Source organism: Mustela erminea, chromosome 3, assembly GCF_009829155.1.
Source record: "Mustela erminea isolate mMusErm1 chromosome 3, mMusErm1.Pri, whole genome shotgun sequence".
NCBI classification, from domain to species: domain Eukaryota; kingdom Metazoa; phylum Chordata; class Mammalia; order Carnivora; family Mustelidae; genus Mustela; species Mustela erminea.
In genome coordinates, this window is record NC_045616.1 from 26,469,549 (window position 1) to 26,489,012 (window position 19,464).

Consider the following 19,464-nt stretch of genomic DNA (forward strand, 5'->3'; position numbering starts at 1 on the left):
ATACTAATCAGCGCGGAAGGGGACGGCTGGGGTGGCTGCCGCTCCGGGGAGCCCCACGCGCATTCCCGGGGCTCCCTGGCTGCCTCCCGCTCCAGCCGGGGCTCAGAGCTGCCCCGGGCGCTGTCCTGCTTCCCAGGCTCGTCCGCGTCGATTTGAGCCGGGAACGTGCCTCTCTTGGCCTTCCCTCGTGGTGAGGACTTTCATCTGCAGGTGGTAAGTGAGGTGAACTGGTATTTTGGCTATCGTCAAATGCCACGTTTTGTTTATTTCATTTTTGACGAAAAGAAAAGAAGGGAAAATTATGAGCCATTCCTGGCAGCCATACAGTTTCCACAGGAAATACTAGCATTCTTTGAGGAACACGCTACTGCTTGCAGCGAAGAAAGTCTTTACGAAACAAAAAGGCAACAGCATTGTTGCTCGTTTTCAATGGACCGCTAGGAGGGGGGGGGGTGTGTGGGGGGTGGAACGTGTTGTTTTTTCCTGTGGGAACCTTGCTTTCCTTGGGAAAGTTCATTGAGGAAGCAGTACTCTTGGTGTCGGTTTGGCCCTGGCTGGTGGCTGGGCCTCCTCACTTCTCTCCACTATGAGGGACAAGTGCCCATCAGAGAGCCTGGAGGCAGGGAAGAACTCAGAGGAAGGGAGAGCCTGGGCAGGACAGTCTCGCCACACACCACGTGCTGTGGAGTCCGGCCAGGGTGCATTTTGCAAAATGAAATAAGGGCTGTCTGGGGAGGTTTATGAGGATTACATGTGTGCAGAGAATGTCAGTTCTCCAAGGTGTCACTCTAAACACGTAATTTTCAAGCACCACTCTCCTTGCTGAATCTGCAAGAAGGCAAAAACCTATTTCTCTTATTACGGAGCAGACATCCCCATTGGGAATGGATTGAAATCTGTATTTCATTTGTACATATTGAAATTTTAAAAGGCAGAGAGAACAAGGTCTAGGGAAGCAGTATGCTAATGTGTTCGCATCTGGGAGAAGATGTCTATTGGCTACTCCCCATGCAGCTCAATGTTAATTTAGGCTCAGCATGGTTCGTGGTTCCGAGTGGAAGGAACTTTAAGGGGCTCTTAAAACTATTTGAAGAAGGTGTGACATTTTGCTGTCAATCATGGAAGTCTCTCCCAAAGGCAGTTCTAACTGGAGATTACCCATAGCCAAATATGTAGGAGTTCCCAGGTCTAGCATCAGAAAGAAGGTGGTACTTCTCTTAAGGATCTTTTGGACATCTCAAAAATAAAATAGAACAAAATAAGGGATATAACTTTGAATGTAAACTTCATTTTCTCCATCCGAAGAATTTCATGAAGGAAGGTTATAAGACAGTAGATGTGAAGTGAGGCTGCGTTTATTGATTTGACATTTACCATGTGTTGATGTCCGAAAGGAAGTGACTAGCGTAGATGAATCTCTCTCTATACTATGTCACAGTTTTGCTAATTCCAGGCACTTGGTGCAGGTGTCTGTGGAAATGTGGAACAGAGGCCAAGAAACTTTGTGAGCACCCTTGTTTTGGGAGGAGCTGTAGTAGTACTTTACTGCTCTTAAGAGGAGGGAAACCCACACGAACATCTAATACAAACAAATGATCTTTGATATTATCAGAGAAAGCCTGGAGCTGTTTTTCTTGCCAGATTTAAGGCATTGCTTGTCAGAAGAGGAAATCTCCCAAGGAGCAGGTGCACCATTATAAGAAACACAAGGGAAATTCTCTTTTAAATGCAAAAATCTAATTGAACCAGCAACAAGAGAATCAGTGACACTCTTAGAATAGAACCCTTATTTTTGGCAGTCTGTCAGGTTATAGTTGCAAACCACATAGGAGAAATCTGTGTCTTGGGAGAACAATAATATCCTGGCGAAAATCTAACAATTGGTCCTGTGAAACTTTTACCCTTATGTATTTGTTTCCTTGGGTGCCTTTGATCGACAATCAGGTTTAGTTACAAGGAGTAATTTATTGAAAATGAATCAATAAATCGGTTACTTGTAGGATTTACACTTTGGATGATTTTGCATTTCACATGGATGAGATAACCAGATTTCATTTATAGTTTGCATCTTCACTCTCTTTTAAGCTTTAAAGTCAGTGATCAAGTTATATGTTGAAATGATGACTATGAATTGATGAAACTGATGGCTAGGCTCTGGGCAAGCACTAATTGATTCCAGAACAATTGCAGTGTATTCATTTCATGCATGTGTGGCATATAAAAATATGAAGTGCACGATCTCTTCACAAGGCACTTAGAAGGGAGGAAATAGGACCCACAAAAGATACCTTATGGTCGAGTACCCAAGATGCTGAAAGGAGTTCTGGGGAGAAAATGACCAAATCAGTTCACATGTGTTATCAGTTAGGGGTCGCTGCCTAACCAATGACCCCAAAATGCAGTTGCTTAAAGCAGCTACTGAAGCTCATGATTCTGTGGTCCGTGGTTTGGGCTGAGCTCAGTTGGGTGGTTCTTCTGCTGAACTTGACGGGCATCTTCAGTCTGCTGGTAGGTGGGCTGCTGGCAGGATGATGGAATGGCTTCGGTTATATCTGGCAGTTACCATGCTGTTAGCTGGATGAACAGGTGACCAAGGCATGTACCTCCTGTTCTTGAGCCGACGAGACTGGGCATCTTCACATAATAAATCCTGTACCAAGAGCAGCAAAAGAGCCAAGTGTGAAGCCTCTGCTTATATCCTATTTGTTGCTCTCCCATGGGTCAGATCAAATCACAAGGTCACCTTGCATTCCAGGAGTGTAGAAAGATGCCACTTATAATGAGAGACAGCCGCACACACACACACACACACACACACACACAAAATTGCAGCCCTTCCCCCCTCAATTTATTGCATGTTTGAACAATCATTTTGGCCTATGTTTTCTACTAAGGAAGAGTCTACTGTAAGTCAGGAGAGATTAGTGGGCAGGCCAGAATTTAGGTTAGGAAATGAACTGTACATCACTGTCTTGTAGTCTTTGTTCTATAAACCTTGGGTAGGTGAGGAATAATGCAGCGATAGTAAAATTTGAGTCACAACCTTCTGCCAGGGGTGTCAGGTTGGTTTGGAGACAGTAGGCTGGTGGCACCTCCCACCGTCGTTGGGAGGTGAGGAAAGCTCTGGCAAAGGAGGAGCAGAGACAGTGGAAAAGAGGGGATCACTCTGGGTGGGGGTCCCATAGTTTAGGTTTAGGTGACTGCTGATGATAGGGCATGACTGAAAGCCCCCAGTCCAAATCATTCTGAAATTTTATTTTATTTTATTTTATTTATTTATTTTTTAAACAACATTCAGTCTTTTTTTTTTTTTAAAGATTTTTATTTATTCATCTGACACAGAGAGATCACAAGTAGGCAGAGAGGCAGGCAGAGAGAGAGAGAGGAGGAAGCAGGCTCCCCGCGGAGCAGAGAACCCGATGCGGGACTCGATCCCAGGACCCTGAGATCATGACCTGAGCCGAAGGCAGCGGCTTAACCCACTGAGCCACCCAGGCGCCCCATTCTGAAATTTTAAAAAAGCTTAAGTGCCATCGTGAGAAACAGAGAAATCAGTAAGTGGTTTATTTGGGGGGGAGAAGAAAAATTCAGTTCCAGAAGGGTTGATTAAAAGAGATAAATTGAATGTGAAAGGACTTCATAAACTGTAGAGTATGGATAAGTTTAGCTGTGGCTTAGTGCTTAAGTTGCAGTGAATTGTAGAGACTTGAGTTTCTCTAGAGTAAAGCAACAGAAACCAAGAGGCAACCTGAGAATACCTCAGAGGTCAAAGGGAAGTCAGAAGAGCCACTTTCGGGATGGAAAGGGAATCACTGTGGGGTTGGGGGAGTAAGAACTCGAGTTCTTTTACTGCAAAGCACAGCCAGAGGTCTGCCCGTGGACTTAGCATACCCGCAAAGAGAAAACCTTTGGAGGTGCCTGGGTTCAGTCAGTTGGGCATCTGACTCTGGGTTTCGGCGCCCATCATGATCTCAGAGTTGTAAGATGGAGCCCTGGGTCGGGCTCTGCCCTCAGCACGGAGACTACTTCTCCTCTTCTCTCTGCCCCTCCCCTCGTTCTCTGTTTATCTCAAATAAATAAATAAAATCTTAAAAGAGAGAGAGAGAAACCTTTGGCCCAGCATAATGGCATGCACACTGCTTAGCTGCGCATGTTAGCTGACAGCCCCACTAAGACAACACCCAATGGGGATTCAGTAGGAGGACAGGGGCGTACTGCTGTCAGAAGTGAAACTGGACCGAGGGGCGCAGAACCAACACATGCCCAGCAGTAATGAACCCTCGCAGATTTATTTGGACCTAGCAACCCGAGAAGCCCACAGGGTAGGAGCTGATAGTTCAGGCCTACTTACCTAGAGCTCTGCAGGTGCATTCATAAGAAAGAGTTAAACCCATGCTAGTGTTGGGGGCTTTGCATGGAAAGAGAGTAAAGAAAGAAGGCCCAACATCATGCGTTCCTCCAGGCTCCTCCATAAAAATCGGCGGTTGTTTTATTAGAGGGGAGAGGAATTCAAAACGCGTTCAACGCTTTTTCAACTAAGGGCTCAGTGAAGGTGCGGCTTTATCAGCCTGGCTTTATTGACGGCCAGTCTGAAATTCAGGCGGCCTCGTCCGCATCAAGCGCAGCTGCGGGCCAGACAGAACCACCTGGCTGCTCTGGTGTCGCACAGTTAGTCTGAGCTGCGCGCACAGCTGCTCGTTATGGAAGGCCGCGGATGGACCCGCTCAAATCCAAGCACACCACTTTTTATTGCTGCTTTTGTACAAGTCTAAGAGCCCTGAAGATATTCCATAAATGTTAATTTAATGAGTGAATGTACCATGATCTGGTAACCTTTTCTAAAGCAGTCTGGTTTGACTTTTCATTAGTCACAGTAGCATTTGCTATAAAATCCCTAAATGTCTTCGGTAGATTCAAATGTTTCAAGGTACTATTGTCTCAGTTACGGAGGTTTTTATAATCCACCACGCAACAGACCTAGCCTTTCCTTTTTTGAGACACGGTTTTCTTTACTTCTTACCTTTATCGGCGGCTCTTGGTCGCAAGTCATAGAAGCCCAGTTTATACCTGGTTAGGCAGGAAGGGGTATATGTTTGGCTCCCGTATGGGAAAAGTTCAGGAAGAATCCAGTTCTCATTTCCCCTCTTCCTCATGGTGGTGAGATGGTCAACAGCAGCTTCAAGCTTAACCCCTGCAGGAAAAGAGAGTAATTTGGGATTAACTCGAATTACTGGGCACTTGCCCTTGACTGAACCAGCTACTGTGGCCAGGGGTTTGGAACATGTGACCTGGCTTGTCCTTGATAACGTGCCCGGGCCTGGAGCCTAGGGAAACAGGAGGAGCAGTCTGCGTGGGGAGGCGGGAGATGGGGAATGCAGGAGCTACACAGGGAGGGTGATCAGCCAAACCCTCCTAAACCCAATGGGCTGAGAGCAGGAAAGGGGTTGTTCTTAACAAGAAAATACAGAAAAATAGAGAAAAGGGACACCATGTGAGCAAAGGGGCAGGTATCTTCTCTTGCATCTGTTTTCCCTGGTGGACGAATTGCCCTCTCACTCTGCCCCCAAACCGTGAACCTGGGAATGATCCTAATGTGACCTCTACCTTGTCAGTCACCACAACTTCCTGCTCTGTCTCCACCTTACTCTTTCCCCATTAGTTTAGAGTTAGAGGCTCCGTTTCACCCTGCACAACCCTCCTCTGAAAATGCCATACCCAGTCTATCCTCTTCAACTCTGTCCTCCCCACCATGGCCCCAGTGCTCTTTCTGAAGAACAAAGACGTGAACTTGAATTTCGGGTAACTGCCTAAGTGGGTGAGTAGGAGGGAGGTGCTCCGCAAGGCTTCTTCCAGCTGCCCCCATTATTGCCATGCTGTGCTGAACTGTGCAACTCCACGGTCCCCAAATGCTCCATCTTCTCTCATTTTCATGTATTGGCCTGTGCTTTTGTCTCTATGGACTGTTGTTTTCCCTTTCGTGACCTTACTTGACCTTGAACATCCACCCCTCCTTCCACACTCAACCCAAGTATTGCTCTTGCAAGAAGCCTTTGCTGAACACTCAGTCCTGCCCAGCCCTGCATCATAGTTGACTTTGAAACCCTGTTTCAAACTCTGGGGTCTGTGACTGACTCTCCCAGAGTGCTCATAGTGACAGCTGCATGGTGATTTTTGGTCTTTGTGTACCCCTGTACCTAGCCAGGGTCTCCTCACAGCAAAGGTAGTCAAGAAGCTGCTGAGGAATGAGTGAAAACTCTGCACTGAGTCATTCATCTCGGTGATTTTCAAAGTTCACTCTATTTCCTTTAACTCGACTCTTAAATTTGCGTCTCACAGTGTTGGCTCCGAAAGCAGGTTCTCTTTGAAATTGCTGTTTGGACACTTTTCAGCTGTTTCCCCAGCTCCTTGGCATGCTTGTTGCCTGCTTGGTTGCTAACAGCTACTTCAAGGAAGAGGCTGAAAAACATCAGTGGCCCAAAGTCAGTCTCGAAGCTAGAATGTATGGCTCAGAGAGCAGATGAGGAATGCTTCCCATCCGCAACCCACCCCCCCGCCATAAAAGAGGTTATTTAATAGTTAATATTTATGAGGCACTTACTCTGCGTTGGGTGCTTAACAGATGACTTCCAATTATTTTCTTATTAATTCTCACAGCAGCCCTAGGAAGAAGGTATTATCATGATTCGTCCTTTTTCTGCATAGGAGGAAACTAAGATTTACAGGGTTGGAGAGGCTTGCTTGCCCCTCAGGTCCTTCTGGTGCTTGTCCAGCTGTCAGACACTCTGGGTAGTTGAGGAGGAGAGTCAAGCTATGATTGGTCTCTTCCAATTCACCCATTAGGATTTTTGGTGTTACTGCTCTTACCTGAAGGGACCACCTCCTAAGAATAAAACATGCCACTTGCCTCCCTTGGCCTTTGAATATGTTGAAAAGACTATGGAAACAGATGTATTTAAAGCAGTAAGGACTCTGTACTACAGTGGAAATGAAGAGGAATATCTCTCTCAGAAATTTCCCGTCATATTCTTGTGGTTCTGCTATTGCCTGATGTCTGAGGGGCTGTTGAGGGCTTTTAATTTTTTAAAGATTTTATGCATTTATTTGACAGAGAGCAGGAGAGCACAGGCAGGGGGAGCAGCGGAGAGGGAGGGAGAAGCAGACTCCCTGATGAGCAAGGAGCCCAGTTACGGGTCTCGATTCTGGGACCCCGAGATCATGATCTGAGCTGAAGGCAGGTATTTGACCGGCTGAGTCATCCAGGCGCCCCAAGCCTGTTGAGGTTCTGATGACAGTTATGGGTACTCTCCTCGGAGGAAATAGATGTGCCCCCATACCACTGAGCTCACGAGCTTTTGCTTGTGGATTTGCTATGGCTCCGTGTACTCCAGGTTAGAAACCTTGTTGCTAAGCTCTAATCTACAAGAAAGATGATAATAGCTGTTGTCCTATTTTGATCATCTCCTGCAGGTCACCTTTTTTCCAGTGTTTACCCAGTGCCAGTCCTTTGGGAGAAGTGCAGAGCAGCAAAGCACTCCTCTAAGATGCGGATTTTGATCCCCATTGGAAGGGGTGTTGGAGCAAATGTAGGGGAGGAACATGGCCTCCCAGCCAGCATAGGGTGAGAGTGGGATGGAACGCAAGAACTACACCTGCATCGTCTCCGTGCTCACTTGCTCCTCTTACCATGCTGGGCGTGAGTGACACCGGTGCCCCGGAAATTCCAAGCCTCCATTAGACTGATTCCCCTCACCCTTCAGCATCCCTTTTGGAAGTGGGTCACAGGCTGCTTCTGCTGGGGGAGCTGCTGGGAATGTCTCCCCTGCAGGAGCTGACAAGGGCTGGGCAGGTCTCAATGCCTCTCCTCTTTTCCCCATGAGGACAGCTCACACCCGCGTCTGAGACATATATCGCAGCTGCTGAACCCTGCCTAGGTGAGCGCTTCGCTCATTCCTGAGTGCAGTTTGCACACCCGGCAACCTTAACCGCACAGGTCCCCTGCAGCAAAGGGGGCTGCAGATTCTCCATAGGAACGCCTTCCCAGACAGTTATTTTGAGCCCACTGTACGCTGGGCACCTCTCAGAGCCAGAGTGACCTCACTGATGTGGTTCCCGAGCTCATGGTATTTCCATCAAGTCTATATCTCGCTGGGAAGGAGGCGAACAAGGAAATAAAGTGTGGTGTTGTAGGAAAAAGGAAGTGTAAAGGATTGACTCCACTCCAGTTTCCACTCTTTGCGGCTTTACAACTCTAGGCACAAACGTGTCTCCTTCTCTAGCACTTTCCTCCATCCCCTGGGATGTCAAGAGTCCTGACTTCCAGAGACTTTAATAGAGTAACAGGGACCCGGGCGCCCCAGCGCATCTCAGCCACCTCTTTGCAGAAGAGCAGGCAGAGTGACCAAATGACAAGCCAGACTGGGTAGAGACACGGGGCTAGCTAGTTGGTCTGGTCCCCAGCAGAGCACGGCTCCCTGTAAACCACAGGCTGCTTCTAATTTATTTGTGATGTGATGACTGTCACTTTGGCCTTTATGTTGTGGTCTCCCTGCTGCATGAATCTGGCAGGCGTGCCCTGCTCGGGAAGCAAACAGTACCAGCCTCTGCTCTGTCTTTGCAGCCCTTGAGACATGCCCCTGGGGCCCTTTTCTATGCAGTTCCTCCTCCCTGCTCGCCCACCTGTGCCCCCGCTGCCCCTGAGCCAGCCTCCCACTTTCTTTCCCCAAGTGTTGCCTTATGGCTCCTTAGACCAGAGAACTGGCGGATAGCAATAATAGATCCATGAATGTGAGCCACTTAGGTAATTGCAAATTTTCTAGTTAGCACATAAAGAAAAGTAAGAGGAAACAGGTGGAATTAATTTTAACAATGGATTTTACTTAACCCGATATATCCCCAATATGAGCATTTCCACATGTAATACAAAAAAAGATTAACCAGATAGCTTTTGTTCTTATTTTCGATATTTTCTGAAATTTGGCATGTATTTTATTTTTAACTCAGACCCTAGGCCCACTTGTGCTACGCAGGAGCTGCGTGTGGCGTGTGGCTCCCGTGGTGGACTCCAGGCTTGGGCTCTGAGGAGGCTTGGGCTCCCTTAGCAATCAGCTTGAACCTCTAGTGTTGCCTCTGTTGGACATGGTGGCCTGTGCCCTAGAACATGGGCTCTTGAGGTCAGGGAGGCATCTGTCATCTTCCTCCCCCGGTGAGGAATGCAGTGTGTGGGAGGCCCACATTTGGCCTCTGGTACATTGGGAATTCATTAACGGATGAGGAAATGTTGTTACCCTCAGGAACTGCAGGGATTGGTGTGTGTGTGTGTGTGTGTGTGTGTGTGTGTGTGTGTTGGGATGGGGACTTGCCTCACAGGACCTCTCTTTGCCTGTCACTGCCTGGCTCTGTCCAGTGCCACAGAACTGCATTTGAGTCGGACTGAATGGACAGGAAGCCTCTACCAGTGAAAAGGCATGTCCCAGCCTAGAATTGTTCTGAGCTCCTATATGTCTCCTTCAGCTTCAGGCTTCATGAACTCTTAACACTGAGTACTAGGACAACTTACACACAGCCCCATATGTTAAAGCGCACTGGTCTTATTTAACAGGATAACAACAACGACGACAAACCCAAATAAATAGGATAGACCTAACTAACACAAGCAAAGGCAACTGATATCCAGAACATTTAATATACAGGGAAGGAATTGCTGTGTCACGGAGCTGTAAGAGTCATCCTCATGAGATCTTTCTGTTTCCAGTGGTTTGGGAGTCATCACGCCTCCCCGGGGAGAACTGGAGAGTGGTATCCGGAGTAAATTAGCATTTACACATACAGCTTATAAATTTTGTGAGTGCTTCAAACCCACTAACGGGCATGTGCCCATTGGTCCACTTTACCCGTAATGGTAAATGTCACTTGAAATAATTCATACAGCCAAGTCTCACAGATTGGCACTCCCATAAAGCCATACTAACCACATATTCAAATAAATGCAAAGTTTGAAAATGGAAGAAAATACTGCGTTTGATCTGCGAAGTCTTATAAATATTTTAAGAGATTCTTGTCTAAGAGAAGAGTATAGTTACTTCAGGCCCAATTGAAGAGTGCTTTGAAATAGAAAACAGAATTAGGCATAACCTCCATTTCACCGTTGATGACCAGTTTCCACCTGGAAAGCTCATGAGCCTGCTTGGGGGTTTTCCTATCTCAGAGGGCCCGTGGGGAATAGTCAGTGCTACTGTCACACACTATGAGGGGGTGGGGCAGGGATGAATGAACCTCAGAAACTGAACAGTTCCTCAGCTAAACCGTTTGGAACAGTTTGGAGACAAGGTAGCTTGCCAGTATTTTTGCAAAGTACATTCTAAAAAGTTAAAAAAAAATCATAGCCTACATCATAGACATCATATGGTAGAAAACTGAACGCTAGCCATATTTAATTGGAAGATCCTTTCTTTAATAAGTCAAGGATGGTTCGAGACAGACAAAGCTTTACATCTGTTGGCGGTGGTTTGGAGAATGCTGCTTTCATCTGCGTCTCTCAGCAAAGAACTCGTGTCTCTCTGTGACCGTAACACACTTGGTCCAACATGACGGCTCTGCTGTGCTGTGTTGGTGTAATTGAAAACCTATAAAAAGGCTGAGAGCTACTTTTGAATTGGCTCGCTGAGCTTGGACTGGATCTGTCAAAGCGGTGAAAGGTTTAAAGGAATTTTCATAAATGAAGTCTCCAAGCTGTGTTTTAACCATCGAATTCCAATGAACTCCGAGGCCCGTGAACTTGGAGAAGAGCGCCTTAGAGAAGAGCAGTCATATCAAGATGGAAATAAATGATTCATTTTCATTCCCCGAGTTCTGCAGACATAAGCACCCTTAACTGCTGATCATCATAATTTAGCAGTACTGTTGTGCACTAAAAATACAATTTAAAAGTCTAATCTTTAATTAAATTGAGTACTCACAGATTAACATGGTTACAAATCTTGGGAGCTGGATATAGCACAATGTTTACTCATGTTGCTAGGAAATAGCAGAGCTCTTTGTAAGTTACAGACTGATTTGGTAAGTAGAGGGGTGTGGGCTTCTCCCAGCAAAGACCGGATGGCTTCTTCTCACTTTCTGTCTCATAATATATGTAAATGCATGTCATGCAGCAGAAATCCTGCACATGAAGAGCTTTTGTTGGCTGCAGAAAGCACAGGTGTGTGCACCTGAGTAAACATTTGGGAGATCTTTGGAAGGGTGATTTTACTGTGAGTTCTTAGATGAAATAAACATCATCAAGTGTTTGGGTTTTTAAGGAACTGCATTTGTCCATTTGTTAGAATTACCAAGAGAAAGAATTGCTCTTTAAAATATAATTACCATGAGGCTAATTGATGGTTTTGCATCCTTGCCATTTGCGGGAAACTGTGAAATTAGTGCAGAAATTTGAGACAGGTTGATGGTTTTCCAGAATCATTAAAACCTGCGTGTAGGAAATCAACTCTGCTATTCTTTCTGTTCTCTTTTCCCTCCCTTTGGCAAACCTTGCTGCATGACACACTGTACAATAGTTTTTAAAAATGCAAAGCTTTAGCTTGCATAGCATGAAAGGGAGTCACTTGCCTTGTCTCTGAAAAGAGGAAAGATTTCTCTGTGCTATTTCAGATAGGATCAGGCAGCAAAGAGTGGCCTCCTCAAGCTCAAAAGTAGAACTGAGAAAAAACAAAAACAAAAAACAACCCACAGGGATGAATGACTATTTGATCTGTTCAAGGCAGCCTCTTTTCTTTGGAGCTGGTATTTCAAACCAGAGGCCCTTCCTAAGAGATGGAAAAATAGTAGGATACTTGATTGTCCCTAGGAACAACATCAGGGTTAGGATATTTATTACAGCGTTTTTTTGTTTGTTTGTTTTTTATTTGACAGAGAGACATCACAAGTTGGCAGAGAGGCAGGCGGGGTGGGAGGGTAGGGTGGTAGGGTGGGTGGACCAGGTTCCCTGCTGAGCAGAGAGCCTGATTTGGAACTCAGTCCCAGGACCCTGGGATCATGATCTGAGCCGAAGAGGCTTTAACCCACTGAGCCACCCAGGCACCCCTTATTACAGCGTTTAAACCTGCATCCAAGCTCTGAACAATGTGGGGAGAAGTAAAGGTTGGTGCTGTCCATGGGGGGTGTGGGGGGCTGGGCAGGGTCATGACAGCTCTCCCACATGTGTGCCCATGACTTCTGTTGGGAATGTCCATGCTTTTAACTTCCCTCTGGGTAATTGTTGACTCATCACTGCAGAAAGCGGTTGTTGATTCTGGTAAGAATTGTTTTCTCAGTCTGGGCAAGTAAAACGGTCTCAAGTATGTACTCTATGACCGGTATATACCAGCTGAATACATGAATCCTTCAGCATGTCTTGAAAATAAATGTATTAATATTACAAGACCTAAGGCTTACTCTGTTGCAGTAAATAGAGGTTAAGGACTTGTCTTCTCAAGAGATACTGTCATGCCATCATGTCACCTGTGTCATATATTTTCAGAACATCCTTCTGAGGCAGGATCCTATCAGACAAGGGGGCAGAATGCCATGTGATGGGAGGTTTCACTGCTCAGCCCCTAGTCGGAATTGGTGACGGAATTGTAAGTGGTGAGAGACATGCTATTATAGAACTTTTCTTTCAAGAAAGGAATTGGGGGATTTGACAATAATGAGATGGACAGATGAGGTAAAACTAGCACACATTACAAGCTTCTTGGGGGCGATAATTATTTACAGTCATTCTGTCTCCCCAGACACCAGACAACATGCGTAGAGATGGTGGATGTGGGCAGAAGATCATTCTGGTTAAGAGCTTGAACCACTGAGCCACCCAGGCGCCCCAAGAGCTTGAACTTTCACCTTGGAGCAAGGCTTGGCTCCTTCTCTTAAGACACTGTCTGCATTTTCACATACTTACTGAACCTCCTGATGTTTTGACATTATTTCTTCTCTTACTAACAGATACTCTTTGATCACCTCACTTATTTAGGGTAATTTTTGGATGCTTGGGATAAATGGGAATAGTGGGTAATCTGGTTCACGCTCTTTCTTTCTCCACCTGCTCTGTATGTTATTATTTTGGAACTAAATCAGCAGGTTCCTTTGTTCTCTGGCTTTTGGTTGGGTCTGGCCAGTAGGAGGCAGCATCAGGACCTGAGCAAGCAGGTGGGAAGAGAGTTTGAGCTCTTGACTTCTTGGATTCCCTCCTTAGCAGGTTACCTCTTGCTTCTGTAGGCAATGGCTCTTGGCAGGAAGCCAACTCTATCAGGCTGGTTTCTAAATTCTGATAACTGCCCTCCTGCAGATGCTTTATTCTGGTGGCCATTGTCCTTTTGACTCACTCTCTCACTGCGACGCCTCTTGGAGTTACTCCAAACCCTGCCCACACCTTTGTGCATGATCTCTTTATTAAACTACCCTTGAACTGCATTTGTGTGTGTCACCTGTTTGCTCTTGGGAACCTGACCCATGTGATGACCTGTCTCAGAGGTCATTGTGAGAATGACATGATATAGGTGGAATTTAAAACAACGATGGGCTCATAATAAGTACTCAACAAGCTCTCATATTATTATCATCATTAGGTTTTTGTTTTTGTTTCTGTTTTCTACAGAGTATGGGTTTGTCATAGTAATTATCACTGCATTGTGTTAAAATCTTAAAAAGGTGAGAAGAAAATAACTATCATGTTGTAAAAGTTAAAAATGGGAACTGCGGGGGCACCTGGGTGGCTCAGAGGGTTAAGCTTCTGCCTTCGGCTCGGGTCATGATCTCAGGGTCTTGGGATTGAGCCCCACATCAGGCTCTCTGCTCAGCAGGGAGCCTGCTTCCTCCTCTCTCTCTGTCTGCCTCTCTGCCTACTTGTGATTACTGTCTGTCAAATAAATAAATAAAATCTTTAAAAAATAAAAAATAAAAATAAAAATTTTTAAAAAATGGGAACTGCGAAACAGAAGGAGATCAAGAGCTAAGGTCAGCAAGTGCTCCCGTGGCAGAGCTGAAAAGTCAGTTAAAGATATCTGACTTTGTTTCACTGCACAGGCTACACAGTCACCACGTCTGAAAAAGAAAGTGACAACTTCCAAAGTCACTTAAAACATCACTGCTTGGGATAATGGGGTCTGCTTCATGCAGCAAACCCTATTTGGGACCACGAAATAATAATTGGGCTGAATAATGGATGTGTCTGTACCTTCAGCTTCGTAAGGCAGTTGGTCGTCAGGATTGGATTTCTTCTAGGCTCTCAGGGGGTAGATGTGCCCCTGTATGGTCAGAGTTTAATAGGAAACCAGTATTGTGATGCTCGTGTAGTAGATTTCCTGCACCTACATGTTTTTCTGACTTCTGTCTTTGAGTTCTCATTCTTGAATCCCATCAAATAGGTCACTGTGATATTTAGAGTCTTCTTGTCTGTAACGTATAGTATGCTGATGAAACTGTTGGTCAAGGATGAAAACTTAATGGAGTCCCTGAAGAAGAAGGGACCAGCTTGAATATAAAACTTTCTGTGACTTCTTAACATTTGATGATAAATTTGTCCTAGTTGTTGAAATTTCAGACCGGATGGATGTATCTTTCAGTGGCTTGGAAAAATTGTGCGAGTGTTCTCAAACTAGAGAGAGTGCATTTCAGAAGTGTCTCATTTTTACAATTAAGGAGAGTCAGGGGAGGCGTAGCAATTTGAAAGGCCTTTTTAGGTCAATCCAAATAAGGATTTATATATTGTCCCTATTGTTCAAGGAGCTGAGTCGGGAGAACACATCTCCCCTTGCCAGAATTGCTGATGCTTCTGGAAGGAATGATTGTCATTTGAACATTTGTATCTCTTTTTATCCTTTCAGGTTTAAGTCAAACCTAGGCAGGCTCCCTGCCTTCTTTCATTATGAAGAATATGTTTCTTATAGATCAGGCACTTAGCAAATAGGAAGTTTCCTAATTCTATCTATCATCTGTATATTTATTGTCTTTAAACTGTCCTTTCTGGAGGAGAAATTATGTTAAAGTGCCATCATGATCTCTCTGTTGATCCTAACGAAGCTTCCCATTGCTTTATTTCAGCCAATTACTTGCATTTGGATTCCGTCTTTTCCTATTTTTTTGCTTTGAGTTAAGTACAGTGGCGTTTTCACCGAGAGGAACCAGTATATTCACAGCATTCATTATTCTAAATGATTACACTGTTGTCACCACATCAGTTGTGTTGACATGAGTACTAGTCACGTGGGAAAAAAATTAAATTCTTAGTCGATTGTACCAAAAATATCATGTTACTGTACCCAAGAACCTTCTGTGGCCGCTCGCCAAACAGAAGTAGTCATGAGTTCTTTAAAGCCAAGTAACTGGTGTTCACAGATGGAAGATACATTACTTCATGCAGTCGTTCTGTAAACATGCTTTGATACCTTTCCTTCTGTAGACGCAGTATTTTCCCTCTATGAACTTTCTGCCTCGTGGAGGAGAAAGACTTGTATGTCCAGAGGAGAGGTGTGAGCAAGTTCTGTGCTAGGGAGGAGGCGGGAGCTGTGAACACCACCTGAGATGGGGAACCAGGTGGTTCAGGGCTTCCCAGGCAAAGTGACCTTTGATTTAGAGCTCAAAGCCAAATGGGTGTTCACAGGCAGAAAATTTAGGGGAAGGCGATGGGGTCTCATAGACTTGTGAAGTTCAAAGTATTTTGATGTGACTTCCCAGTAAGGTAGAGGTGTGGAGAGGCAGGAGAAAATGTCAAAGGGTTGACCAGAGCCAAATCTTCATCTGTTTCCTACTGTGGACAAAAGGGGGCTTATGTTTCTTCTTTAGTAAGTGATACTCATAAATAATCCTACATAGATTCCTGTGTCATCTGCTCTCAAGGTTTATATGATCTCCTGTGTTGGTGACTTCTAGGTTTTTCTCTCTAGCCCCGGGGTAGGGATTCTCTTTGTCTTCCGATCATGTACATTGTGGTTTTATTAACTCTCATAGTTTACACCTCCCAAAGTAAATTCAACCTTTCTCTCAAAATCTTGGCTCGTCTTCCATTTCTAAATTTAGTGAATGGCCCCAGCTTTCAAGGAAATTACCTGTAGTACTCTGTTCTTTTAAACCGCCCCCCCAGTATCTCCCAGCATGCTCTTACTCAGTAAGCCTTGCCTTGTTTGTTCAGTTATTGTCAACATCATCGACTGTTTTCCACCCACATTTCTCCTATCTTTTTTCCAGGTGTCATCCTTTTCTCCCTTTGATTACCATAGCAACCTCTCAACCCAACCCTACCCTTTCTGATTAGTTCCCACACTATTACCAAGTTGATCTTTCTAAAATTGATTGTGTCAGTGATTGTACCAGTATATTTGTAGTAGGTTTTCATCGCCTGTGGATAAAATAAAAAATCCTTAGCATGACACACAAGCCCTGTCATCCTTAGCATGACACACAAGATTGGCCGCGCACACCTGTCCAGCCTCATGGGTCCCCTGGCCAATCCCCCACCCCTCTCCAGACTTGTTCAGTGACCTAGATCACTATAATTTCTGCTCTAGTAGTCTCCTAGGAATTGTCCTGTTTCTCTTCCCGGACTTCTCGCCTTGCGAACTCATTTCCCTTGACATCTGCCTCCACCCACATTGCAGTGAGGTGTTTCCACAACTGTGTGGTGATAGATTATTTACTTTTTTTTACCCTTTGGTCTCCACTAGACTCACAGCTCCTCAATGCCAAGCTCCATGTCTCTCTATCTCTGCCATATTCCCAGCGCTTATCTTCATGTCTGGCATGTAGTTGTAGGAAAAATAAGAGTGTTTATTTATTATAGACCAGGCAAAGGGTTAATTTACTTACATATATTATCTCCTTTAAAGGGGCAAAACAACATCAAGGTCTGTTTTGAAAAGGAACATGGCAGAAAAGTGCAGGCTGGGTAAGAGATTTGTTACAGGGTGTCAACTCGGGCTAGTATTTTAAAAGATTTTATTTATTATTTGAAAGACAGAGATCACAAGTAGGCAGAGAGGCAGGCAGAGAGAGAGAGAGAGAGGGAAGCAGGCTCCCTGCTGAGCAGAGAGCCCAATGTGCGGCTCCATCCCAGGACCCTGAGATCATGACCCGATCTGGAGGCAGAGGCTTTAACCCACTGAGCCACCCAGGCGCCCCAACTCGGGGTAGTATTTTAGCAACTGAGAATTTAAAAGAGAACTTTACTAGTGTTGAACCAATAGAAGTTAAGTGGAGAGAATTTATTTTAGTGATTCTCAGAGATGCTGAATGGATGGATGGGTGGGTAGGTGATGGGTAGAGAGCCCAGCACGCATTCCTTAGAATTTACCGTGGAACTTTATTTAACTTAAGAATCTTATTAACCTTGGTGTAGCAAGCTTATTAGGACTAGAGCAGCAGCTCTCTGAGGCAGGTGCAGAAGCCGGCTGCCCGGCAGCATCCAGAGAGGAAACCCAAGTCCAAAGTGGACACGGTGTAAAAGAGTATTATGGGATGGCTTTTAAAAACAGATATTTAAAACTTTATGTATAAAATTATTAAGTTCGAAATTGTTCAGGTAGGTGTGGGAGTCTGTTATATCACTGAGAACTTTTTCAATAAAAAACAAAGCTTGGGGCAAAGTAATCCCCAGCTTAGGGATTACAGGCAGAGTCATGGTCAAAAGCGTGGGTCCTGGAGTCAGAGATCCTGGTCTGAATTCTTGCTCAGACATGTCAGCTGTAGGTATTGGGTCCAATTCTTGACCTCTAAAGGGTCAGCACCTCTGTTGGGGCGTTGTAACAATGAAATGAGAAGAAAAAAGTGTGTGCCACTGTGGCACAGTGGGGTGTGGTGGCCCCTCACTGAAGTCTGGGTTTACCTCTGGGTACAAACTTAGTTGTTAGCAGTCGTGGGAAAGGGAGCATTTACTGCATTTGTGGTTAACGTTATGGGTTTTTAAAAAATATTTTATTGGTGTATTTGAGAGACAGAAAGAGCGGCAGAGGGAGAGGGAGAAGCCAGGGAAATCTGAAAATATTTGTTGTTTTAATGAATGACTGCCTAAAGATAATGAACAGAACAGTGAATGAATGAATGAATGAATGATAATCCCTCACCTCACTAGGTGAAGTAGCCCTCACCTAGTGAGGTCCTTCAGACTGCTTTTTTGCTTTCCCTGATTTCTTTGATAGTTCAAGTCATACGTGCAGCATCTTCCCTCAGTTTTCTGTTATTCTCTGTACCTTTTCCTTGTGTTATTTTTTCTCTCTTAGTATTTACCCCAATCTATCCTATGTTTATTTGCTTTTCTATAGTCTGCCATCCCCCACCTGAATGTAAACCCACATGTGGAAGACTTGCCTTGGTGCACTGCTATATTCCCCCAAAATGGTAGAGTGTCTGGCCTACAGCAAAAATTGAGTAAATATTTGTTGAATGAATAAATGTACCATTGTAAGCCTGTGCTTGGTAGAGAGCCTTAGGCAGGTTATGTGGCCACATAAATGTGTTTTTGTAAATACTGTTTGCCGAATACATTAGGATGCTTATTTGTGTTTATGAAAACATAAAACTGGGAAAATATGAAGTGTCAGTGGAAGACTTTTAAATCACTCTCCAACTCTAAAGCAGTGATTTCAGATTTTGGTGTGTGAGCCCATCATGTATTTGATAGCATAATTACATGTCTTCTTGGATGTATTACTTTATACCCTGCATCTTTTCATTTGGTATCATATCATCAGTATCTTCTTGTGTTTTTTACAACCTTTTTATAAAGACTTCTATTTAAAAATAATGGAGGAAAAGTACATTTCTTGACACCTTACAAACAATGACAGGAATAAGGAAAAACAGAGAGGAAAATCCATCTGTAATGAAGCAAGTCATCAACAACAAGCCCAGAGCACCTGAGGTATACCTGCCAAGCATGTCATATTTGGACACAGGTGAAGAAAGACATAAGAACCTACACTTAATCATCTTGGACCTTAAACCAGACCCAGATTTCCTTCAAATTCACTGCACTGCTGTAAAAGACTTCTCCAGGGTCCCCAAGGTGTGTGACAAAATCTAGAGCTGAGGAGAGACTGTAGGAAAAGTTGAGTGATTCCGTCAATACCCAAGTCTCTGCCACTGAAAGACAGAAGGATGGCACTGGAGGAGAAACCATTCTGAGGCACCATTTTAATTTTCTTCTCCCTAGCTTACTGGCTTGGAGAGCCTGGTCAAAATGAAGCGCAGAAAGGAGAGAGAGCAGGCAGCCACTGGGGCTTTGCCACAAGGCACATGGAAGCAAGCATTGAGAGGAGCTCGAGACAGAAGAGAAAACCTTTCTGGTAGAGCCATCCCAGGCTTCTAGGGAAATTCATTACCGATTTCAGACTCTGAGAACATGCTAAGACACTAAATAGTATACGGTGAACTGAAAGAGTGAATACTTTCCCCCTGACCTATTTGGTAAAGAGACATCGCCACTAAGGAGAAAATAACCCATTA

The 19,464-nt window shown here is 44.7% G+C and overlaps 1 protein-coding gene across 6 annotated transcripts in view; it reads left to right on the top strand.

Annotated features, from left to right (window-relative positions):
* Window positions 1–19,464, top strand: part of SNCAIP (synuclein alpha interacting protein) — a 159,905-nt gene that overhangs the window by 1,138 nt on the left and 139,303 nt on the right. Inside the window, exon 1 of one of the 6 annotated variants that reach the window (XM_032335473.1) lies at window positions 149–213. The exons of the other annotated variants lie outside the window; for them this stretch is intronic. The gene's annotated coding sequence lies outside the window, so the exon portion shown is untranslated. Of the gene's footprint in view, window positions 1–148; window positions 214–19,464 lie in introns of those variants that run through there. 6 annotated transcript variants of the gene reach the window in all.